General features: G+C 34.5%; 1 pseudogene; it reads left to right on the top strand.

Annotated features, from left to right (window-relative positions):
- Positions 1-17,116: 17,116 nt before the first annotated feature.
- LOC149234688 (putative inactive receptor kinase At1g27190 pseudogene) lies at positions 17,117-18,202 on the top strand (annotated as a pseudogene).
- Positions 18,203-24,331: the final 6,129 nt, after the last annotated feature.

Here is a 24,331-nt window from a genome sequence, read left to right as displayed (position 1 = left end):
TTCTAGTAGACCTGAATTAATGGTGTCTGTAGCATTTGACTTATTGGTATCAGGACTTGCTGGAGGGATCGAGGCTGAAGAGTGTTTGCAGGGGTCTCTTCCCCCATGAGGTTGCCATACATCAGGATGTATTCAATAGGAAGGCATAAAAGAAGAACATGGTAGGTGGAGAGGGAGAGGAACCAGGCTATAGCTACAAAGAGTATAAACCCTAGGGAGATCAACATTTAGAGTGGTAATTGTTGCAGAGAAGGTATACACCAATCTAGTTTCAAATAAGCCTCCATTTTACTTATTAGTAATACTAGTTTATAATAAATTTAGGGAAGTTCTTTTGTTAGACCATAAACAACATTATTTCCTTTTGATGCTAGGTGCATTTAAGAGATCTTGGTCACATTTTTAAGCACGAAGAAGTGATAAAAAATAATAATACTTTAAAATGGCCATCACATTAATATTTGATTGGATAAAGAGTGAGGTTTTCTTTTATTGCAGTGGGAAATAGAGAAATTGCAATAGGTAAGTGTTGTTACACAATAACTAGCACTTACGAAACTTAAGGTTGTCATGCGAGAATCAACCACATGAAAACTTAAGAGCAACTCAAGTCTTTCTAGATTCCTACCCAATTTCTAGAGGAAGACATAATCACACAATTTAAAGAATCAAATGAGGATTGCATGAGGAGATGCAACATATTTAGTTGGGGGGCATGTTTAGTCTTAGAGTTGCCATATTTTTACTATCTTTTCACAAATTTTTCTTTCTCTTTGTAACACTCTTTTCCTTTTTCAGAACCCAACTTTTACTCCATTTCAATATTTATATGTGGGATTAGGCTCAATATTTTGTAATGCTTTTATTTTAATACTCTAAGTGAATTTATGATTAACCATCAGAAAAATAACATGCTTTCACTTATCTTTGAAAGTCGGGTTAGTTTGGTGATGAAAGTTGGGTTAATTTGGTGATGGTTGCAAGTACATTTAAATTTAGTAATGATGTAATTTTTTAGCAGTTAGGTCTAAATTCAAATTTCTTCTTCAATCCATAAATATCTTACAAGGATTTAAGAGGATAACTAAAGTATCCTGGATTGAAATGAATAATGGGAGATTTGTTATCAAATATTTTAGAGAGATATGTGAGAAGAATTGTCGAGATGTTAGTTGCTAATTATTAGTAATTGGTTGTGATCACATGTTAAGAGATATTTGGATCTGAATGTATTATTGGTTTTCTTAGTTTTTGTATAGATAAGAATGTCATTTCCATTTCAAAAGAGGGACTTTTTGAGCATACATCCAAATTATGATGGAATACATCCCATTTCATGAGATACTGTAGTTATATAAATTTTGTTTGATTATAATCTGTATTTTTATAATAATAATAATAATCTATTTTTAAGGTTCGAGCCAAGGCAAACACCAAATTGGTGTTGGTTGATGATACGCCTTTGTTTATGGAACATGGGACCTACCTCCCTGCAACAATATGACTGCTAAAGTCTACAAAGATCTACATACTTTACCTCTCTCTGGATTTGAACTTGTGACCTATTATGAGGAAGAACATGTTCCTAGATTAGTTTCTTTATCTTGTAGATTATTAGTAGCAATCTATTCTAGAAAAGCAAGAGATTGTAATAGGAAAAAATAGTGTTTCTTAATGTAGGATGCCTTTTAATTCCATATTTATGAAGATGATTTATTTTTATGGAGGTCGAGTGTTTTCTTAATTTGCCAACAATGAAATGATAATCTCTGGAATGTTGGTAAGTCTAAGATTAACCCAGGGATAAGTTGATGATAGCAAAATCCTACTAGTAATATTAGTTCCCAAGTACATGATCCTTACCCAGAGTGGTTGAATTATCTAATAATTTTATGGAAATGTATTTCATTTTCAGTTAAACTTATTTATCCTCATATATTTTCCATAAAAATTTTAGTTCGATTATAATGCAAATAATCTAATTTTATACAGACCATGCTTGCTTTTCACAAATTTACAATTTCTAACTTATTAATTACATATAATGAGATTTACACATATAAATTATCTGACACTTCCATCAAAGAGATATAATACAACCATACAATTTTGTAATAAAAAATTGTGTAATTCATTACAACCATACAATTTTGCAATAAAAAACTGTGTAATTCATTCACTAAATTTCTTCATTATTGATTGTGAGTCTTTTTATAATAAATATATGTGAATCCATGCCAATGTAAAATGTAACTAAGAATTGTTACTTTTTATTTTTGCAAAAAGTTTTCTATTAAAGAAAATTAAAAATAAATTATTTTCAACACATAAAAGTATTATTAATACCATTTTTTTTATTCAAATTTTAACTTTATTTTAGTCTCTGTTTTTAATTATTAATACTAATCATTTTTTTTTCAAATTTAAACTTTAGTTTAAGCTCTATTTTTTTTAAATATATCTTTCATGAAAAGATAAATAAATAAATATATTGATTTAATATCTTTCATGAAAAGATAAATAAATAAATATATAAATAAAATCAATTTATGAAATATATCAAAAGTCAATATTAAACATATATGTATTTATCTGCTTAAACTTGGAAAAATATTTTCCAAATACACTCAATACTATTATTATTTTAAATATATTCATTTTTAATTTTATTCTAGACTCTTTTTTCTAAATACATATATATATATATATATCATGTCAATATTAAATATATATGTACATTGAGCATCCTCCCATAGATGATAAGCCCATTGCTGCACTGGGAAAGTTTTTTGAGTAACATCACGGCTGTTGAGCTGCTGCTCTCTTGCGCTCCACAAGACCAAGCAACCTGGTATTTCAAATATTGAAAATTTGAAGACTGGTGTTTGTTTTCTATGCGTGTCCATTTACGTTTTCAATAAATTTATGACACTGATTTTTTTGGTTACATAATAAAAAAATTAGCAAGGCTGCAGCTCTCTTTACTTGTGAGCGCTCCACAAGACCAAGCAACCTGGAATTTCAAATATTTTTTTGACTGTTAATTGAAAATTTGGAGACTGGTGTTTGTTTTTTATCCTGGTCAATTTACACTTTCAATAAATGGTTTTTTTGTGTTACATATTAAAAAAATTAGCAAGAGTTCTTGCAGTTTGACATTCTCCCAGTGAAGAAATCTTCCATCATGGCCGCCAGAACACCAAATTTCTTCTTGTTTTGCAGTTTGTGTGTCATGCTCATCGTTACAGTCCCGAACCCAATGTTAAATTACAGCAGCTGCATCCATCAATCTAAACTCGCCTATTAAAGCTTACTCAAGAGCTGGGGATGAGCCCAGTGTTGTTAAATTGCAGTAGCTGTATCCATGAATCTAAACTCACCTATTAAGCTTACTCAGGAGTCGGCGATGGTATTGCAAAATTCTCAAACAAAATTGGAAAACTATTTTAGCAGTGATAATAAAATTGCGTAACTACTTTCTTTGGTATTATTATTGCAGTTGGAAAAACAGTTTTCCATTAACTGTTGTTTTGTTTTCTAACAATATAACTTAATACTATTCTAAGCATGTTAATAATATAACTTAAAGAAATTGCCTGCATTGGAATATGGATACTTTACAAACGATGCAAATGCCATAATTTCCGGCAGCGTCCATGTGCGATCCAGCAATGTATGACCAACAAATTCTTATAATAGTTTGAAAGCCTTAGCATCTCTGTGACATATAAATGCCGCTTTTTCTGTAACATTCAATCAAATCAAATCGCGCCGCTACCTTACTTTCGATCGAGGAAACAATTATATGCGAATGCCAAAAAATCACGAATTTCAAAAGAGCGTGCAACCCTTATTTTGTCGAATCATCAATAATTGCATTTTATTCTCTCACAATTATGTCATAATGTTATGATTTATACTGCAAGGTTGTATGAATTCTCGAATAGATTCGCAAATCCTTAAGTCTATGGTGTATTTTAATGTGTGGTTTGTTCAATTAATTTATTGATAAGATTTCAAGTTATTTCGATGGTGTGTTTTAATGTGTGGCTTGTTTAATTAGTTTACTGATAAGATTTCAAGTTATTGATTTTTATTAATTGCATCAAGATATTCCACCATCAGAATCTCCCGCTCATACCACTAAGCACTTATTATCAACGATGTTCAATAAAAAAACATTATAACCCCTACGTTGAAAACCTTGTGCCTTTTAATGTGAAATGCCAATATGTTGATATATTGAGAGACTTTAGCCCTTGGTGTTATACTTAAGCACAAACGTGACTACGGGCATGTGGATACTCGGATATTGGAAAATCTATGAACCTCTCCCTTTTGATAAAACACCAATATGGTGATATCTTGAGGGCTTAGCCCTCGGGTGCTACATCTTAAGTACCTTCATGACCATAGTTATGACAAAGAGCTAAATGATATCAGAATATTGGGAAAACCATTGAACACCTTCATTGTGAAAATGCCCATATTTCAAGGGCCTGGTAAATGGACCATTAGCAAATGACAAATCTTTTGTTACGTCAACTAATTTTACAAGGATTTTCCGTTATAAATAAATTGGAGGTTTTTCGAAATATTTTTAAATATTTACCTAAAATCTCCTTTTTGCACCATAGACATGCTCCTTTTCTTTGATCCTTGTCTAATTGTGCAACTTTTCTCCTCGCCCTTTCTTCTCCATGCTATTATACTCCTATCACCTCATATCACATTGCATCACATCACTTCCATTCACTAATGTACTCATATATCACCTTATTGATAGGCATTTTGGCAAAAATATTTGCTTAGGCTGACTTAGCTCGCACTTCCCTCAATTTTTCTATGCCAAATAATAATATTATTGGGGCTGAAATGTAGAAAGGTTCTCCCCTAACTTTGACATAAGTGACAACAAATTATTCAACAATATCCCCCTTTTCATTGATTTTTAAATTGTCATGGATATTCCACTAGACAATTCATCACAACAAATCTACTAAAATATATTACTATGAGGGTTTGTTTCCCCTTAGATTTATGGATTTGTTAATTAATATTTATTTCACATGCATGAAATTATAATTATTATAAAATAGAAAACAATGAAATAAAACTTAAAAACCATGAATTAACAAAAGATATAACTTGGGAAACCTTTTTGGGAGAAAACCCAGCTCGAAGATGAGGTCACTCTTCTATCTTTCTCTAAATTGGAAACACATGCAAGTACATAGAAGTGAGCCCTGTGGCCAATGAGTTGTTATGGTACAAAAAACCTATTTTTTATTCCTCTCTATCCATTCTTAGTTTCTTTGTCCATCTATGGAACAAAAGGAATTCAAATAGAATGAGAACCATCTTCCTCCTCATGGTCCAATTATAGCACAACCTAATATCCTACTAGTGGTTATTTTCAACTCTTAAATAAAGTTATAATATCAACCCTTCTAGCAAAAACCCTTTTTTTTATTTCTCTCTGTCCATTCTTAGTTTCTCTGCCCATCTATGGAACAAAAGGCACTCAAATAGAATGGGAACCATTTTCCTCCTCATGGTCCAATTATAGCACAACCTAATATCCTACTAGTGGTTATTTTCAGCTCTTGAATAAACTTATAATATCAACCCTTCTAGATTATTCTTCATCATAAACACATGAATAGCCTCTTTTTCATGAATAATGAGGGTTGACGTGAAATCCTCTTAAATTATAGTGGTCACAAAGAAAATGTTAACTTTCGATTAGAATTTTTCATATAAACTCTAATTAAAGTGATTATTTCGCTATTAAAAATGTCTCTTTGTGTAAAATAACACAAAAAAGTATCGTACTCGAGGGAAGCAGCTGCCATAATTTCCTCCAACACCCATGTGCAATCCAACAATGTATGACCCACAAATTATTATAATAGCTTGAAAGCCGACACATCTCTGTAACATGTAAACGACGATTTCTCTCATACATTCAATCAATTCAATTGAAGCCACCACCCTACTTTCAATCGAGTAAATAGTATGTGCAAATATTCCATAGAATTACGAATTAAAAACACCTTTTGTTCAAAAGGCATAAAGATGGTACCCATCAATTGTATCCAACCCCACTCACATTCTCATTTCAAAGTAAGTGTGTGCAACCATTATTTTGTTGAGTCATCAATAATTGCATTTTATTCGTTCTCACAAACATGTCATAATGTTATGATTTACACTCCATAGTTGTATTATTTCTTGAATAGATTGCAAATACTTAAGTCTATGGTGTGTTCTAATGTGTGGTTTGTTTAACTAGTTTATAGGTAAGTGTTCAATTTATTGATTTGTTCTTAATTGCATCAAGATATTCCATCAAGACTTTCATAAGATTTTTGGATTATACGGTTTCGAATTTGGAGATCTCACCACATGTTTTTGTTTACTTTTCAAGGTATATTATAGATTTTGGGTTCTCATATTTTTTTAATAGATGTTTTCATGTTGGAGTTAGTTGTTATTCACTATATCATATGAGATTTTACACTCGTGATTTTCGTCACAAGAACCAAATGCTTGTGAGGTGACACGGATACAACATTCGATAAACTAGGGGTATAAGGTTGATGCACACTTTAATGAAGATCGTTTCCATTGTGATAGTTTTTCTTGCACCTATGTGCTTAGATTAGAGTATTGTGCTATTATTTATTCGATTTGGATGAACAAAAGTCATCCTTTTTCATCTTTGGATTGATTGTTATGGCTCAACTATTGGTGCTTCTCTCACGTTGCATAATTTTTTATTAATGGATCATTTTTAGAGTAACAATTTTTTATTTCTTTCCTGACATGTTTGACTTGGTGATGGTGGTTCATATATTATCTAGATCTTTTCAACTTTGTAGTTTTATGCTTGATATATTTTGTTGGATTTATAACTAGCATTTGCACCTTATGTTGCAAAGGAAACGCCGTAAGGCATAGAGTGGGGAAGAATAACATAGAATGGGGAAGAATAGGGACATGTATAGAGGGGAGAGAATAGAGACATGTGAATGGACATTGTTGAAAACAAGGGTGGATGATAATGAGTTAGAGTTGAAAGTATTAGTTATGTGTATTTTGAATATGAATATTTTGTAAATAATAGTAGTGTGTGGAAAAATAGCAACATGTGAATGGACATTGTTGGAAGCTAGGGTGGATGATAATGAGTTATACTTGAAATGATTAGTTATGTGTATTCGAATATGGCTATTTGGTAAATAATAGTAATGTCTTGTAAAGGTTATCGATTATCCATGTTGTTGTTTTTGTATATGTGAACATGTTTTTGTACATTTTTTTTTTGAGATGTAATTTTTCCATATGCTACCTATTTATGGTGTTCTTAGAAAATACTATTATATTGTAATGGAAGAGGTGAAAGAAACGATACGAGATTGTCAACAACATCATGATCGTCATTCCATATTTGAAAATCCATGAAAAATTGTTGGAGCCATGATGATAACAATAAAAATTCCAGCATGATTTTGAAAAAATCTAGCTGATTTTTTTGAAAATGTCAATTACAGTGGTCAAGCTTCAGTATTTTGGGTACCCAGGCATTCATGATGGATGCTAAATCCATTTCCGCCATCCAAAAGAAATTTAAACACTCCCACAGTCAAATTTTGGAATTTGTCGTCCAAACAAAATTGTGACCTCTTTAGATAAGATTGGAAAAAAATGGTCTACGTTTGTGTGGGAAACATGATTGAATATCAAAGTTCCAAACGAATGTGTACACGCATAGAGGATTATTATGGAAGATTCCTTCTTCAAGGAATCGTAATATAAGCCATGAGGATATTAAATGTCCTTAAAAATTAAAGCACAAAACTCGGGAGCTTCAAGACCCAAGAATGGAATTTGGTATTTGGTAACATTTTACAAGGGAAACATGATAGAACATCAAAGTTTCAAATGAATGCGTACACGCATAGAGAATTATTATGGAAGATTCCTTCTTCAAGGAATAGTAATATTTTCAAACGAATGCGTACACGCATAGAGGATTATTATGGAAGATTCCTTCTTCAGGGAATAGTAATATAAGCCATGAGGATATTAAATGTCCTTAAAAACTACAGCACATAAATTGGGAGCTTCAAGACCCAAGAATGGAATTTGGTAACATTTTTAAATGGAGTTTCCAATACAAACTGACAGGAATCACCCACAAGCTTTCAAGTTCATGGCCCCTAAATTTTTTCATTCTTGATAATGTGTTCTCACTGTTTCAATGTCAATTTCATGATGGTTCCAAAAAAAATTACAAAACAATTTTATAAGTTTTAATTTTTATCTATAAAATAGCTACTCCATCATGAAGAACGAATATTATTGCTACTCCATCATGAAGAATAGAGAACTTGCGAGCTTTGAGACCCAGGAATGGAATTTGGTAACATTTTAAATTGAGTTTCCAATTCAAGCTTTCTCAATCTGACATAATCACCTACAAGCTTTCAAGTTCGTGGGCCCTAAATTTTTGCATTCTTGATGATGTTTTCTCACTGTTTCAATGTCAATTTCATGATGCTTCCAAAAAACTATAAAACAGTTTTAAAGTGTAAGTTTTTATCTATAAATTAGCTACTTCATCATGGAGAATACACATTTGTTAGGTATTATTTGGCATTTCACATCATGTTGTATTATGCGTCATTGTGTAAGTAAAGCAACATTGTGAATCTAGTGTGAGGAGGACCAAGGTGTATTTAGTTGTCACAATTGATTGAGGGATGAGGCACATTGAAGAGTCATAGATAAGAGAGATGCATTGAAGAGAATTTTGGTATCACATCATGAGGAACGCTGTGAGGCATTTTGCCACCATTTGGTCATCTCAACATATTTTTTACTTTCTAAAACTAGCATTTCCCTGATTTGGAACAAAGATTTTGTTTTATTATGTATGCATTACAGTGTCCAATTTTTATTTCCCTGATGCAATGATAGTAGCTATTGTTAAGAAACATCTTGACGCTTTGAATATCATAAGAGATGAATCTTGGTATTTCATACAGTGAGAAGAGGCGTTTGGTAGAAGTTAGAATGGACTGAGAATTCAGCTTTCTTTTTCATTGAAGGTTTGACATTTCAGAATCATCCTAGGGATACATTGACAATTTGGCCAGGGATTTGTGATCTAACTATGCCAGCTAATTCCACTGAGTGTCAGCTTCAATTTCCATATCCAATTTCTAGTAGTTTTAACAGTATGGTTTGAAGGTGGCGAGGGCATCCCTCCCAATCGATGTTTGGGCCCTCAGCCAAATAAAATATTACCTCTCCTCAGATAGAGGTAGCATTCCACATAGCTGTTCATGGCAACATTCTTAGATTAACTTGAGATATAGGCACAAAATATTGCTGAGTATTTACATGATCATGTCTCCTGCAGTTTAGGAACATCTACTCTATCCCATAACAAATTTACATGAAATTGTGTTAATGCATAAATTATCCTGAAACTGATGACACTTCTTGCATTGACCTACTCTGAAAGAATGGATACTTGTAGTTGTTTCCTTCGATTTCCCCCATAAAAAATAATGCATTCACAAAATGCCGGTTACAGTGTCTTTTGAAGTTCACTCGAAGCTTTGGTTTGTACGATTAAAACCACTAAATCTAATGGTCGAGTGAAAAGGGATTTAGAATCGGCCCTATATTCCTCGCTTGAAGAAATCAGGGTCCAAGGTTGTGACTTAGGTGGTATTACTCATATGTTTCGGCTATCGTACATGAAAGGAACTGAAAACCCCAATTCAACTTCAAGTCCAGTGACCTTCAGTGGAAATCTGGATGTGAAGGAAAGAAAAAGGTATTTCAATTATTATGAAGGGATTGATTTGCCTTGTGGTTTTGCCAATTACCGTACCCGAGGGTTCCTTGTGTCTGAAGAAGACAAGAAGGTTATGGAATAGTGCAAGGGGGGTGTGGTAATTTCAACTATATTTGGAGCCTATGAAAGATTAATAAACCCAAGAATGTTAAGAAAATCACAATAGAAAACATTTGTTTCTTCATGTTTATGGACAATGCAACTCTCACACTTCTTGCCAGATACCAGATCAAGCCCAATGAGTCTCATAGAATTGGAATTTGGCACATTGTTTTGGTCAGGGAGTTTCCATACAAGGAATCTGTAATGAATGGCCGCATACCCAATTATATTTCCCACAGGCTTTTCTCAAACTGTGTTTACAACATTTGGAAGGATGCCAAGCTATAGCTTGTTCTTCACCTCGGCTACCGTACATGAAAGGAACTGAAAACCCCAATTCAACTTCAGGTCTAGTGACCTTCAGTGGAAATCTGGATGTGAAGGAAAGAAAAAGGTATTTCAATTATTCTGAATGGATTGATTTGCCTTGTGGTTTTTCCAATTATCGTACCCGAGGGTTCCTTGTGTCTGAAGAAGACAAGAAGGTCATGGAACAGTGCAAGGGGGGTGTGGTAATTTCAACTATATTTGGAGCCTATGAAAGATTAATAAACCCAAGAATGTTAAGAAAATCATAATAGAAAACATTTGTTTCTTCATGTTTATGGACAATGCAACTCTCACACTTCTTGCCAGATACCAGATCAAGCCCAATGAGTCTCATAGAATTGGAATTTGGCACATTGTTTTGGTCAGGGAGTTTCCATACAAGGAATCTGTAATGAATGGCCGCATACCCAATTATCTTTCCCACAGGCTTTTCTCAAACTGTGTTTACAACATTTGGAAGGATGCCAAGCTACAACTTGTTCTTGATCTTTTGTAAATTTTGGAAAATCTCCATGTAACTCACAACGTTGATATTGCTATCTGAAAGCATCCCTACAATACTCATACCATGGAGGAAGCCGTTTTTAAAGTCATATGGAGAAATTGGAGCAAAGAAGCTGTGAGGTATCAAATGGACAGTTACTGTGCCAATGGCTTGCAACCTTGGAGCTCTGAAAATCTTCCCTCAAGAAGTGGTATGAGAACTCAACTTTGCTCAATTATGGTGAAGTTTTAGTGGGATAGCATCTGAGATTTGTTTTGAGGTTGGTTCTCTCTGTAACTGATTTTTTGATTTTGTGGGTTGTTGTTGGCATTACAGATGTGGCTGATACTGCACTGATATTGAGAAAGCACACCCTTTCAATGAAGCTATTTTCTTGCCTGTTATTCAATGAATTAGATTTCTTCGATCCTCAGGATCAGTTGCCATTTGCATATGTAAGAGACATGATGACCCCCAAAGTGAGGATTCACATGTTCGAATCAGCCATTTTTAATGCAATAACAAATGTATATCAACATTCTTACAAGGTCAATCGAAGCATTTTCAAAGAGCCTCCTTTGGATCGGCAAATTTCTGAGCCTCCTTTGGACCGGAAAATTTCTTTGGTTTATGAATCTAGAGCCTGGAAATCGTATTTGGACAGAATGTGGGCTACATATTCTGTTTGATTGTATTAATTCATTTCAAATTTGATTGGCTGCTAATATTATTCTGTTTGATTGTATTAATTCATTTCAAATTTGATTGGCTGCTAATATTACAATTTTCAGAAGCTATCAATTTTTTAAACTGTGAAGGGTCATGAAATAGCGGGAAATAGCAGAATATGGGAGGAACCATACTTGCAAATTTATCCAATCCATGATGTTGATGGATGCCATGCGTGTTAATTTTGTGCTAGATTGGATTAGATGACTGATTTACTTCTCAGTAATTGAAATCATTTTTACTGCTTCTGCCAACATGAGAAGATAGAGATTGTGCACCTATATCTAATATGTGTATTGCATTTAATGGCGTTGATAGAGACTGAATTTTTTTTCCATGTGAATTCCAGTGGTGATTCTCGTTATACTAGAAATGAAGGAAAATACAATGAAACATGCTCTTCTGGACAGCTGGTATCCAAACTGGGTGTACACCATGAAAACATTTTTAACTCAAACATAAACAAAGAATTTTTCTTGGTGGCTCTTCGTTGTCAACGCAATCCTGAATTGAAATTTGGTACAAGTTGTAAAGGCTTGCATGTGCACCATCATGATAGAGCTTTTATTAGATGAGGTGTGACGTGGGAACAAATGTCCCCATATGTTGATTGTTACATTTCTGCATCTTTTTTAGATTTTCCTATCCCTATGTCGCCATTGCTCTTCTATTTATGCACATTTCTACATCTTATTTATATTTGCATATTCCTATGTCACTATTGCTCCTCAATTTATGCACATTTTGCACCTTTTTTAGATTTTTCTATTCCTATGTCGCCATTGCTCCTTAATTTATGCCTTACGACGTTTCCTTGGCAACATTCTTAGATTAACTTGAGATATAGGTGCAAAATATTGCTGAGTATTTACATGATCATGTCTCCTACATTTTAAGAACATCTACTCTATCCCATAACAAATTTACATGAAATTGTGTTAATGCATAAATTATCCTGAAACTGATGAAATAGCCTCCGCAAGACATTAAACCACCTTCACCATACTAATTACTAGATGATTAGTAACATTTATACATGGCCAACGGCTCCAACTTTAGGGGAAATAGGCTTTCAGCATTTATATATGCCACCCAAAATGCTCACAGAAAATGTCAAATTCAGAGTCCCAGAGTCCCAATTTTGGAAAAATGGAATGTAAGCATTGATGTATGCCAAGCGTAATGCTGGCACAAAATATCAAATTCACACTAATCCAATAATTCATATATGGACAAAATAAAAGGGCTGCTTCAAACTTATAGGCCTAGAATCGATAAAGGAAGCAGAATTTCACATGTAAAAACTATGATTACCTTGTTAAAGAATAAATAGTTCTATTTCACATATATCCCATATTACCTTGGAAGGCAAAAGCAATCCAAAATGAAATTTCACATGTAAAAATTATGACTACCCTGCTCCAGAATTAATGGTTTTATTCTACATCGATGCAATATTATCTTCAAAAGAAAAATATGACAGGAGTACATTGGATTACAAAATTGTGAATACAAATCCTACACAACTCAATTCACTACACAGAAAAACCAATACAATCCGCAACAAAATTTCAAGAAAAATTATGAACTATCTATTCTATAAAGGAATCTCAATGACGACATTATCCGTGAGAATCAAAATTAATATTACCCATAATATCTAACTGAGGCCCAAGTGCCTGTTCTTCTGCAGGGTTAATCTCCACTGAATTCTGAGGCTTTTCGGTCGATGGGTGTTTGATCGATATTAATAATTTCAACACTGCCTGTGCAAATGGGGCATATGTAGCGCTGGGAGAGCCAAACATCTGCGCAGGGAACATGGAAACAATGGCTACATTTTGGTAACACAAGGCATTTATCACCATCCTTGAATTGATCAAGACAAACCATGCATTCAAGATCGATGTTGATGCAAATATTTTCGACATCATTCTTCTTATCATTGCTGCTCTGTTCGGCATTGTTGGTGCAAAAGGAAATAGGCAATTTCTGGGAATCAGACTCAAAAAGACCAGATCTTAGGGTGAACGGCAAGGGCGAAAATTCATGAACCGTTTTAATTTTGGATCAACGATCAAGCTTTGTTTGATCGTCTAACACCACAAATCCACAGTGAATAATAGGACACGGCGACAGTTCGGATAATTCATTTCAAAGCGAAACGCTACAGCGTAAAAATCAGACTCAAAAAGACCAGATCTTAGGGTGAACGGCGAGGGCGAAAATTCATGAACAGTTTCAGATTCATGAACCGTTTTAATTTTGGATCAACGATCAAGATTTGTTTGATCGTCTAACACCACAAATCCACGGTGAATAATAGGACACGGCGACGGCTGGGGTAATTCATTTCAAAGGGAAACGCTACGGCGTAATTATTAATAGAATGTATTATTGATATTTCTGTACTTTATGATCCATCGGTCAGTTCACAGTGGTGTCTACAATTGTGTAGTTCCCATTGTGTAGAGAGTCTGAGGACTATGCGATGTGAATGTTCCGCCCAGAAACAATTTCGATATATTTCTGTAAATGGCTTTAGTCAAATGAATCCCATCCCAGTTGAAATGTTGTCCAGGATTTGTACACACAGATGCTCCTACAGCGTCGCATGTTACGCTCAAATTGTAATTATATCAACTACCCATTCCACAACAAGCCTGTAACACATTATTCTACGGCCCAAAATTCTATGGAGTTCAAAATTTTGAGGGTTGCCCCGTGAAAGTCTGCAAAAACAAATTTAACTTGTGGATATTGTGCTTTAAGTTTTTTCACTCGGGCTTATAGAACATCATTCCCAGTTTTGGATAAATTGTTAAACCTCGGAATGCACCCTATGTTGTCCATTGGTTCTCCAGATGGAGTGTATAGTGTTAAATACGACGGTGAGTAGCCAATGGGCAAGTTCTTTTGTACTAAAATCTTCTTTGCTCTGCCCACAGTAATAAATTTCTACAGTGCATTTTCAATCTTGGCCACAACTAAAGGGACAAAGCTAGACACTTCTTGCATTGACCTACTCTGAAAGAATGGATACTTGTAGTTGTTTCCTTCGATTTCCCCCATAAAAAATAATGCATTCACAAAATGCTGGTTACAGTCTCTTTTGAAGTTCACTCGAAACTTTGGTTTGTACGATTAAAACCACTAAATCTAATGGTTGAGTGAAAAGGGATTTAGAATCGGCCCTATATTCCTCGCTTGAAGAAATCAGGGTCCAAGGTTGTGACTTAGGTGGTATTACTCATATGTTTCTTCCATTTTTGTTGATACCCCTGCATTCTTTCTATGTGCCTACATTCCATAGGGTGTTGAAGAAAGAATACTTTTGTATTAATTGCAGCAACTCATCGAGTCACTTGCTCATGTGAATTCCTCTTTTTTCAAATTTTGGATTTTACAATGAAATTGCAATCGATTTTCTTTGAGATATTTTTCAGGACAGTTCTATTCAAAACTTGAACATGGCCAATATATTGAAATAACACCATGAGAGCCTCAGAACTTGTGCCTCCATTTATAAGCTATCTTAACTAACCCATTTCTTTTGGTAATCCAACTAACAAAAAAACCATTCCATTTCTTGCCTTTAAAACAGATGGAGCTTGCAATAAGGGTGGGAAAATGATAGTTAATGAGTTGGAGTAATGGTTAGATAGCAACAAAGGTGGGAACAAACTCTATTTTTTATATTAAGTTTTGGTTCTTTGGAACAAAGATTGTGTTTTATTATGTATGCATCACAGTGTCCAATTTTTTTCCCCGATGCAATGATAGTAGCTATTGTTAAGAAACATCTTGATGCTTTGAATATCATAAGAGATGAATCTTGGTATTTCATACAGTGAGAAGAGGCGTTTGGTAGAAGTTAGAACGGACTGAGAATTCAACTTTCTTTTTCATTGAAGGTTTGACATTTCAGAATCATCCCAGGGATACATTGACAATTTGGCCATGGATTTGTGATCCAACTATGCCAGCTAATTCCACTGAGTGTCAACTTCAATTTCCATATCCAATTTCTAGTAGTTTTAACAGTCTGGTTTGAAGGTGGCCAGGGCATCCCTCCCAATTGATGTTTGGGCCCTTAGCCAAATAAAATATTACCTCTCCTCAGATAGAGGTAGCATTCCACATAGCTGTTCATGGCAACATTCTTAGATTAACTTGAGATATAGGCACAAAATATTGCTGAGTATTTACATGATCATGTCTCCTGCAGTTTAGGAACATCTACTTTATCCCATAACAAATTTACATGAAATTGTGTTAATGCATAAATTATCCTGAAACTGATGAAATAGCCTCCACAAGACATTAAACCACCTTCACCATACTAAGTATTAGATGATTAGTAACATTTATACATGGCCAACAGCTCCAACTTTGGGGAAAATAGGCTTTCAGCATTTATATATGCCACCCAAAATGCTCACAGAAAATGTCAAATTCAGAGTCCCAGAGTCCCAATTTTGGAAAAATGGATTTTGGAAAAATGGAATGTAAGCATTGATGTATGCCAAGCGTAATGCTGGCACAAAATATCAAATTCACAAATGCCAGACGCTAATCCAATAATTCATATATGGACAAAATAAAAATAAAAGGGCTGCTTCAAACCTACAGGCCTAGAATTAATAAAGGAAGCAGAATTTCACATGTAAAAACTATGATTACCTTGTTAAAGAATAAGTAGTTCTATTTCACATATATCCCATATTACCTTGGAAGGCAAAAGCAATCCAAAATGAAATTTCACATGTAAAAATTATGACTACCCTGCTCAAGAATAAATGGTTTTATTCTACATCGATGCAATATTATCTTCAAAAGAAAAATATGACAGGAGTACATTGGATTACAAAATTGTGAATACAAATCTTACACAACTCAATTCACTACACAGAAAAACCAATACAATCCGCAACAAAATTTCAAGAAAAATTATGAACTATCTATTCTATAAAGGAATCTCAATGACGACATTATCCGCGTGAGAATCAGAATTAATATTACCCATAATATCTAACTGAGGCCCAAGTGCCTGTTCTTCTGCAGGGTTAATCTCCACTGAATTCTGAGGCCTTTCGGTCGATGGGTGTTGATCAACATTAATAATTTCAACACTGCCTCTGCAAATGGGGCATATGGAGCGCTGGGAGAGCCAAACATCTGCACAGGGAACATGGAAACAATGGCTACATTTTGGTAACACAAGGCATTTATCACCATCCTTGAATTGATCAAGACAAACCAAGACTACGATGCAGTGGAGAAGACGTAGCAATCGCCATGGATTTGCCATCGGAAGCTGCCCGCGAAAAGTACACACCAGAAGACAAGACGCACACGGCGATACCCCTTTCGTTTGTCCATCTCATGGATTTCTCAAATTGCATTTTCTGATGTGGAAAATTTGTTGTGGGTATTATAATTAGGGGCTGGACAATGAGACATTAACCTCAGTAAGCGATTCATGCTTGCACTTGGATACCAGCAATCCTGTTTGAGCTGGGTGAGCAGCGGCCATTTGTTGAGATTAGGCAGGTACAGGATTGTGTTTGAAACGACAGGAGAGCACTGATTAAGCCATGACAATTTTTGGGTGTTTGGGCTTGCTACGGCTCATGCTACTCATTCTCCAACTCATATGCCTCAGTTCGTCCGAGACCATTTCTCCAGGAAACGATGTACAGTGTCTTCAGACTACTTACAAGGAATTGAAGGACCCTCAAGGGAACCTCCGCACCTGGAACTTCCGGAACACTAACAATGGGTTTATTTGCAATTTTCTGGGAATTACTTGTTGGCATGATGATGATAACAAAGTGAAGTCAATTTCGCTTCAAGAGTTGGGGCTTCAAGGTGAGTTTCCATCTGGAGTACAGAACTGCAAGAGTATGATGAGCTTGGATCTCTCTCAAAACAGTCTTACGGGTACCATTCCCAAGGAGCTCTGCCAATGGCTTCCTTTTCTGGTAACCATTGATCTCTCCCAGAACAAGTTTATGGAACCTATTCCTGCTGAGGTTCATAATTGCACATACCTCAATATCCTCCGCCTGAATGGAAATCAACTTACAGGGGAAATTCCCTGGCAATTGACACGGATCGACCGTCTCAAGGACTTCAATGTAGCAAACAACAAGCTTACTGGAAATATACCTTCATTCACTCACAACTTTTCTGCCTCTAATTTTCAGGGTAACCCTGGGCTATGTGGGCCTCCCCTTTCAAAGACGTGCACAGCACCGAACAATCCCATGGTTGTTGCGGCTTTTCTTCTATTTGGCATAGTGTTAATTGTCTGGATTTTACTTGGTCTTCATTGGATGATTTCTGAAGCAAAAAGCAGAAGATCTGTCAAAATCCCACCGCCAAGTACCAATGAGCCCAACGATTGGCAGAAATATGTCCGAGCTCGGAGATCTGTTAAAGTTTGCTCGTTCGAGATGCCCATCAGGAAGATGAGATTGGCTGATCTTGTGGCGGTCACTGGCAACTTCAGCGAAGACAATATCGTTTTGCAGGGAAGGAAAGGTATAATCTACAAAGGCAAACTGCCAGATCAATCTTTGCTGGCAGTAAAAAGACTCCGGCCATGTTCAGCACAGACTGAAAAAGATTTCAAGTGCGAGATGAACGCATTGGCCCACATGGGTGTTGATCAACATTAATAATTTCAACACTGCCTCTGCAAATGGGGCATATGGAGCGCTGGGAGAGCCAAACATCTGCACAGGGAACATGGAAACAATGGCTACATTTTGGTAACACAAGGCATTTATCACCATCCTTGAATTGATCAAGACAAACCATGCATTCAAGATCGATGTTGATGCAAATATTTTCGACATCATTCTTCTTATCATTGCTGCTCTGTTCAGCGTTGGTGGTGCAAAAGGAAATAGGCAATTTCTGGAAATCAGACTCAGAAAGACCAGATCTTAGGGTGAACGGTGAGGGCGAAAATTCATGAACCGTTTCAGTTTCATGAACCGTTTTAATTTTTGATCAACGATCAAGTTTTGTTTGATCGTCTAACACCACAAATCTACGGTGAATAATAGGACACGGCGACGGCTAGGGTAATTCATTTCAAATGGAGACGCCTTACGGCGTAATTATATTTTCTTTTGGTTGAGGAGGAGGGGCGAGTAGTGGGTGTGAGTTGATATAATAAAATTATCAAACATGAGAATTATAAGAAGATAATATCATAATAAGATCATGAAACACAAGATATATGTTGAAACCTTTTCAAGAGAAAACCACAATAATTTTTCTATATAAAATTTCTTTATAGGCACCAACTTATAGGAGACACCAATCCCTTCAACTTCACAAATTTGTAAGCACCAACCTACAAGAGAAACTAGTTCCCTTTTCTATGTGCTAAGTTTATTTTGCAATGGTCCACCATGTCTCTAAATTATTCTTTTTTCCTTTATCTCTCTCTGCATTCACTTCTATCATGTTATTTTGGACAAATCAGTTTATTAAACCCACATATACAAAACTATGCTTTATCATCATAATAATTTTATACTTTGGCACTTCCTTCAATCCACATTTTAGAATTTGGAACTAGTAGCACTAAGTACTTATTATCAATAGTGCACAATAGAAAACTATATCTAACCTTGCAATTTTTAGCATAACATGTTAATATGTCGATATGTTGAGAGCATTTAGCCCTCAGGTGCTATACTATAAGACCATGGCCATGTAAATACTAGAATATTGGAAAATCCACAAACATGCACCTTCAATTGATAAAACACTAATATGGTGATATACTGTTGACTTTTAAAATTGATAAAACACTAATATGGTGACATACTGATGACTTTTAGCCCTGAGGTGCTACATCTTAAGCACCCTCATGACTAGGGTTGTGACTAGGACATAAATGATATTATAATATTGGGAAAACTATTGAACAACTTTGTTGTGAAAAATGCTAATATTTCAATGGATTGCTAAATGAACCATTAACTATGTCAACTAATGGACACAACACAAAAACATTAATTTTGCAAGGATTTTATGTTATAAATAAATTTGAAAAATTTCCAAATATTTTTAAATATTTACCTCACAAGTCATTTCACCCGACATACATGCTCTTTTCCTTCGATCCTTGTCTAATTTTGCAAATCTTCTCCTTTCCCTTACTCTTCCATGTTACTCTACTCTTCACACCTCAAATCAAATTGCATCATATGATTACTATTCACTACTACACTCAAACCTTCTTATTCATAGACATTTTGGTGCAAACATTTTCTTATGCTAACTTAACTCACACTTCCCTCAACTTTGATAGGCTAAAATATTGTTGGAGCTAATATATAGAAAGCTCCCCTAAAATTTCAGTCTCGCTTGAATTTGACATCATTGAAAATACCTTATTCTACAACCTCCCCCTTTTTCATTGATATGTAAACTATCGTGAATATCCCACTAGACATTTATTGACATAGATCTACCAAAATACATTACAATGTGCATTTTCTTCACCTTAGATTTCCATATCTATTAATTATTGTTTATTGTATATATATGCAAAATATGATTATTTACAAAATAGAGAATGGGGAAATAAAGCTCACATACCACAAATTAAAACAAGATATGACCTATTAAACCATTTTGGGAGAAATCCCACGTGCAAGATGAGGTCGCTTTGCTCTCTTTCTCTGACTAGAAAATGGATGCAAGTACAAAAAAGTGAGGCGTGTGTGCTACTACAGTGCAGAGACCCTACCTATTTTATCTCTCTATATCCACTTTTAGTTACTCTACTCATCTATGGAATGATATGAATATGAACAAAATGGAACCCCTTTTCCTCCACGTGGCCCATTTACAACACAACCTGATAGCATACCGGGGGTTATGTTTGAAGCCTCCCACTCTTAACTAAAGTTATAGTATTGACCCTTATATAACATTCTTCATCATGAACATGTGGTTATCACCTCTTCCATGAATAATTGGGGATGGTGTGTCATCCTCTCGAATTATGGTGGTATAAACGAGAAGGTCAAATTATGAGAGGCATAACTTTTGCATAAAAACTATGAGTAAGGTGATTCTTGCACCATTGGGAATTTATTTTTGTGTATAATGGAACAAGAAGGTGTTGTGCTTGAGTGGAAAAGTTTTAATCCCCGAAATTATGCCACATCATCCCTTAAATTACTTTTTAAGGTTTCAACCCATAGTTTTCCAAACTAGTTCCCACTAGTAAAAATGGTCATGTGAGTTGATTCCTCCACTTTTTCCACTATGAAAGAATTGACATGAATGAAAAATAATATAATGATCCAATCCATATCACACTTGCCCAATTTGGGTGGATTTTGATCCCAAAAATCTTCTACTGAATAAGGTGAAGAAATTTTTCCTTCACCTTCTCTTCGCTATACCATTTAGTTTTTCTTGGAAGATATCCTTTCATACCAATATACCAGAGGTTCTGATGCTCATATCTTGTAGTTTTAGACCGTTTATGAAAAAATATATTATTTTTCAAATATTCCTGAGCATCTAAAGCCAAATACTTTATAAAATGTAATACATATTCCTCTTCCTATTATGGCATGGAAAGCTCATAGAGTTTCATATTCTCTACATTCACCACCAAGTAAATGTGCATGTATGTTGGTAGAATAAGTGAATAGGAATTATCTCCCACCTTTTCTAGTATATAAAAGGGACCATATCATAGAGCCTTGAATTTATTGCTAGGACTCTGTAGCCTCTCCTTATTAAACTCTAACCATACTTTGTCTCCCACCTTGAACAACTTCTTTATTTTTTGTTTATCATGGCTAGCCTTATATCATTAATTTGACATTTGTAGTATATCTTATAGATGTATGTGGGTTTTTTTATATTATAAACAAATTTTTCTACCCTTAAGGAATCCTTTATAAGATCCTGCCTCGCTCCTCCTTATTTCCTATATGTAATATCCAAAGGAGAAGGTGGAAAAAAATCCAAAACAAGCTTCAAATGGGTACTTACAAATATAAGTGAGGATTTCTCTATTCTATCAGTGTTTTATATATACCATACTTTTGTCCCAAGTCTTTGGATGTTTTTTATTTTAATGCCTCAAAATTTGCACCAAAGTTATGTTGAATGCTTTTTTTTTCCCAACTATATGTGGATGGAATGTTGTATATCTCTGTAGATTCATGTCCATATTCTCCCACAGTATAGTCTATAATGCACTAAGAAAAATTGTGTCTCTATATGAAATGATGCTCCTCGGTATCCCAAGGTGCACCCAGACCTATAAAAATAAAAAATATGTTGCTTGATGCTCATTGATGATCCTTTGACAAGGCATAAGTACACACATCTTGTTGAACCTATCAACTACCATGAATAGGTAGTCATGTCTCTTTCCGTCTTTTGGGAAAATACCCACAAATCCATGATAATTCTTTCCGAGGATGAGTGGGTACATAAAAGGGATGATATAGACCTTCTTTCCTATTACTAGGCTTGCTGGTACAACAGGTATGCATCCTCTTATGAATCTAGATACATGTTGTTGCATCTTCGTTCAATAAACATGCCTCTACAAGTTAGCCATTTTCTTCCTTATACCAAAGTTCCCTGCAACCTTGGATGTGTGAGCCTCTTTAAGTAGTTGTAGCCACTCACCTTTAGGAACACATAACCTATCCATCCTATAGAGTAACCCATCCTAGAGATGGTAGTAAACTATGATGTCACCATCTTGAACATGACTCTTGATCTACAATTGTTGAAACACCTCCTCGAAGTCCTCATCCTCTAAATATACCTCTCTATATGCATTACAGGTGAATGGATCCATGTGCATAAAAGTTCCAAAATATATGATCATTGACATGGGTGGCCTTAAAATTATGTTGACCAACTTGTTTATGCTTCCTTCGTATACTTGATCACTAAATCAAAATGTTGTAGAAACCCCATCCAGTTGTAATGCCTGGATTATTGTAACTTACTCTGGTCTTGCAAGTACTGTAGTGGCTAGCGAGTTATGGGGATTAATGTCTCATTTTCCATTAGATAGTGTTTCGAATTATTCACATCTTGCACCAGGTCATAGATATTGTTTTTATAAGCAGGGTACTTTAGAAAAACCCCATGAAATGCTTCAAAATGGTAGCATACATGCCTTCTTTCATGTATCAACACTACTCCCATAACATGCCCACTTGCATCTATCTCCACTTCAAAGGTATACTGCAAGTTTGGTAATGCTAGAACTAGTTCTTGACTAATATTCTTCTTTAACTACTTAAAGAAGCCCTGATAACCCTTTCCCAATAGGAAGATCTTGTCACTTATTATTATGGAATGGAATGGTGTTTCTACAACTAAAAATGATGCTATAAATTTTCTTAGGTATTGTGTTGCCCCAGTGAGACTCCTAACCTCATAAATATCCTAACCTCATAAATATTAGTGGGCACTGACTACTTCACGATGGCCTCCATTTTGGTAGTATCTATCTTCAACTTTCCTCCACCTATCACATACTCCATATACACCAAATACTATTGGGCAAGTTCATGCTTCTTGATATTTTCTGGTAGTTGGTACTTCTTTAAGGTCACTAGAATATATATATATATATATATATATATATATATATATATATATATATATATATATTTTCTAGTTAAGACTAACCTAAGTACCCATGGCCGATTTGAACCGGTGACCTATTGCAAGGAGTGCCTGAACAACGCACCTATTCACCGTTAAGCCAAAGCCCTGTGGGCTATAAACTATGTATACATTACATAATACAATTGATGAGAATAAATTCTTATAGTCACAATGTTTCAAGTAGTTTCATTATTTTGCACTCTGGACCTTTTTTTAGGTATCTTTGTCGGTAAATTTTGTCCAAAAGCTAAGAAATATTTGTTGGAAATTCATCGAAAGGGATAAAATCTTTCAAGGTGAAAACTTTTTATAAATTTTTCTAATCTAAAAGAGGTTTGTAGCTCAAGCTATTTGATCTCTCTCAGGCGGTTGCAAGATAATGGTTAAGATTGATCTCTTCTGGTTAATAACTAAAATTATGGGAAAATAAAATTAATTAAAAATAAACTTATAGAGAAAATATGTACACATTGTTTAGCTAAGAAAAACACATTTGGAAAAATACAATCTAGTAATAATCCTATTATTATCATTCACTTAAACTGATCGTAGCGTGCCAACACCTTGACCCAACCAAGTAAGCCTTTAGGTCAATTGTTGGACACTACAATATTATTTTAGGTAAAGAACAACTCTTGTTGTTGCTTCTAGTATTAACAAGTGCTCCATACAATGTAGTCACAATTAAATATGTATGAATATACAAGTATGCTAACATTGAATAAGGTATTGTAAGAAAAATGAAAATAAAATAGAGATGAATTAATTTCAAGTAATCTCAAATTATATATAAAATTAAATCTCCCCTTATGATCACACACCTATGCCATTAAATAATAGTAACGAATTAGTATATTTTCTTCCTATTCATACATTAATTAGTGAGTTTCAATATACATATATTTGTCTTGTAGATTTTTGTTACATAATATCATTTTAGTTATTTGTCTTACCATAATTTTTTCTTATTTCTATCTGTAACATTCAAAAGAATAAAAGATATATTAAATTTCATACATGGAATTGAGGATGGGTTGTTCCCTCCTCTTAATATCACAAAAATGTTATACAAAAATTCACATAAATATTTTAGAAAATAATCTATAGAATTGCGACTTCGACAA

This window comes from Pinus tabuliformis, chromosome 8, assembly GCF_031772625.1.
Source record: "Pinus tabuliformis cultivar Carrire ecotype Pingquan chromosome 8, CPIR1, whole genome shotgun sequence".
Lineage (NCBI taxonomy): Eukaryota > Viridiplantae > Streptophyta > Pinopsida > Pinales > Pinaceae > Pinus > Pinus tabuliformis.
This window is presented reverse-complemented; position numbering and strand designations above follow the sequence as displayed.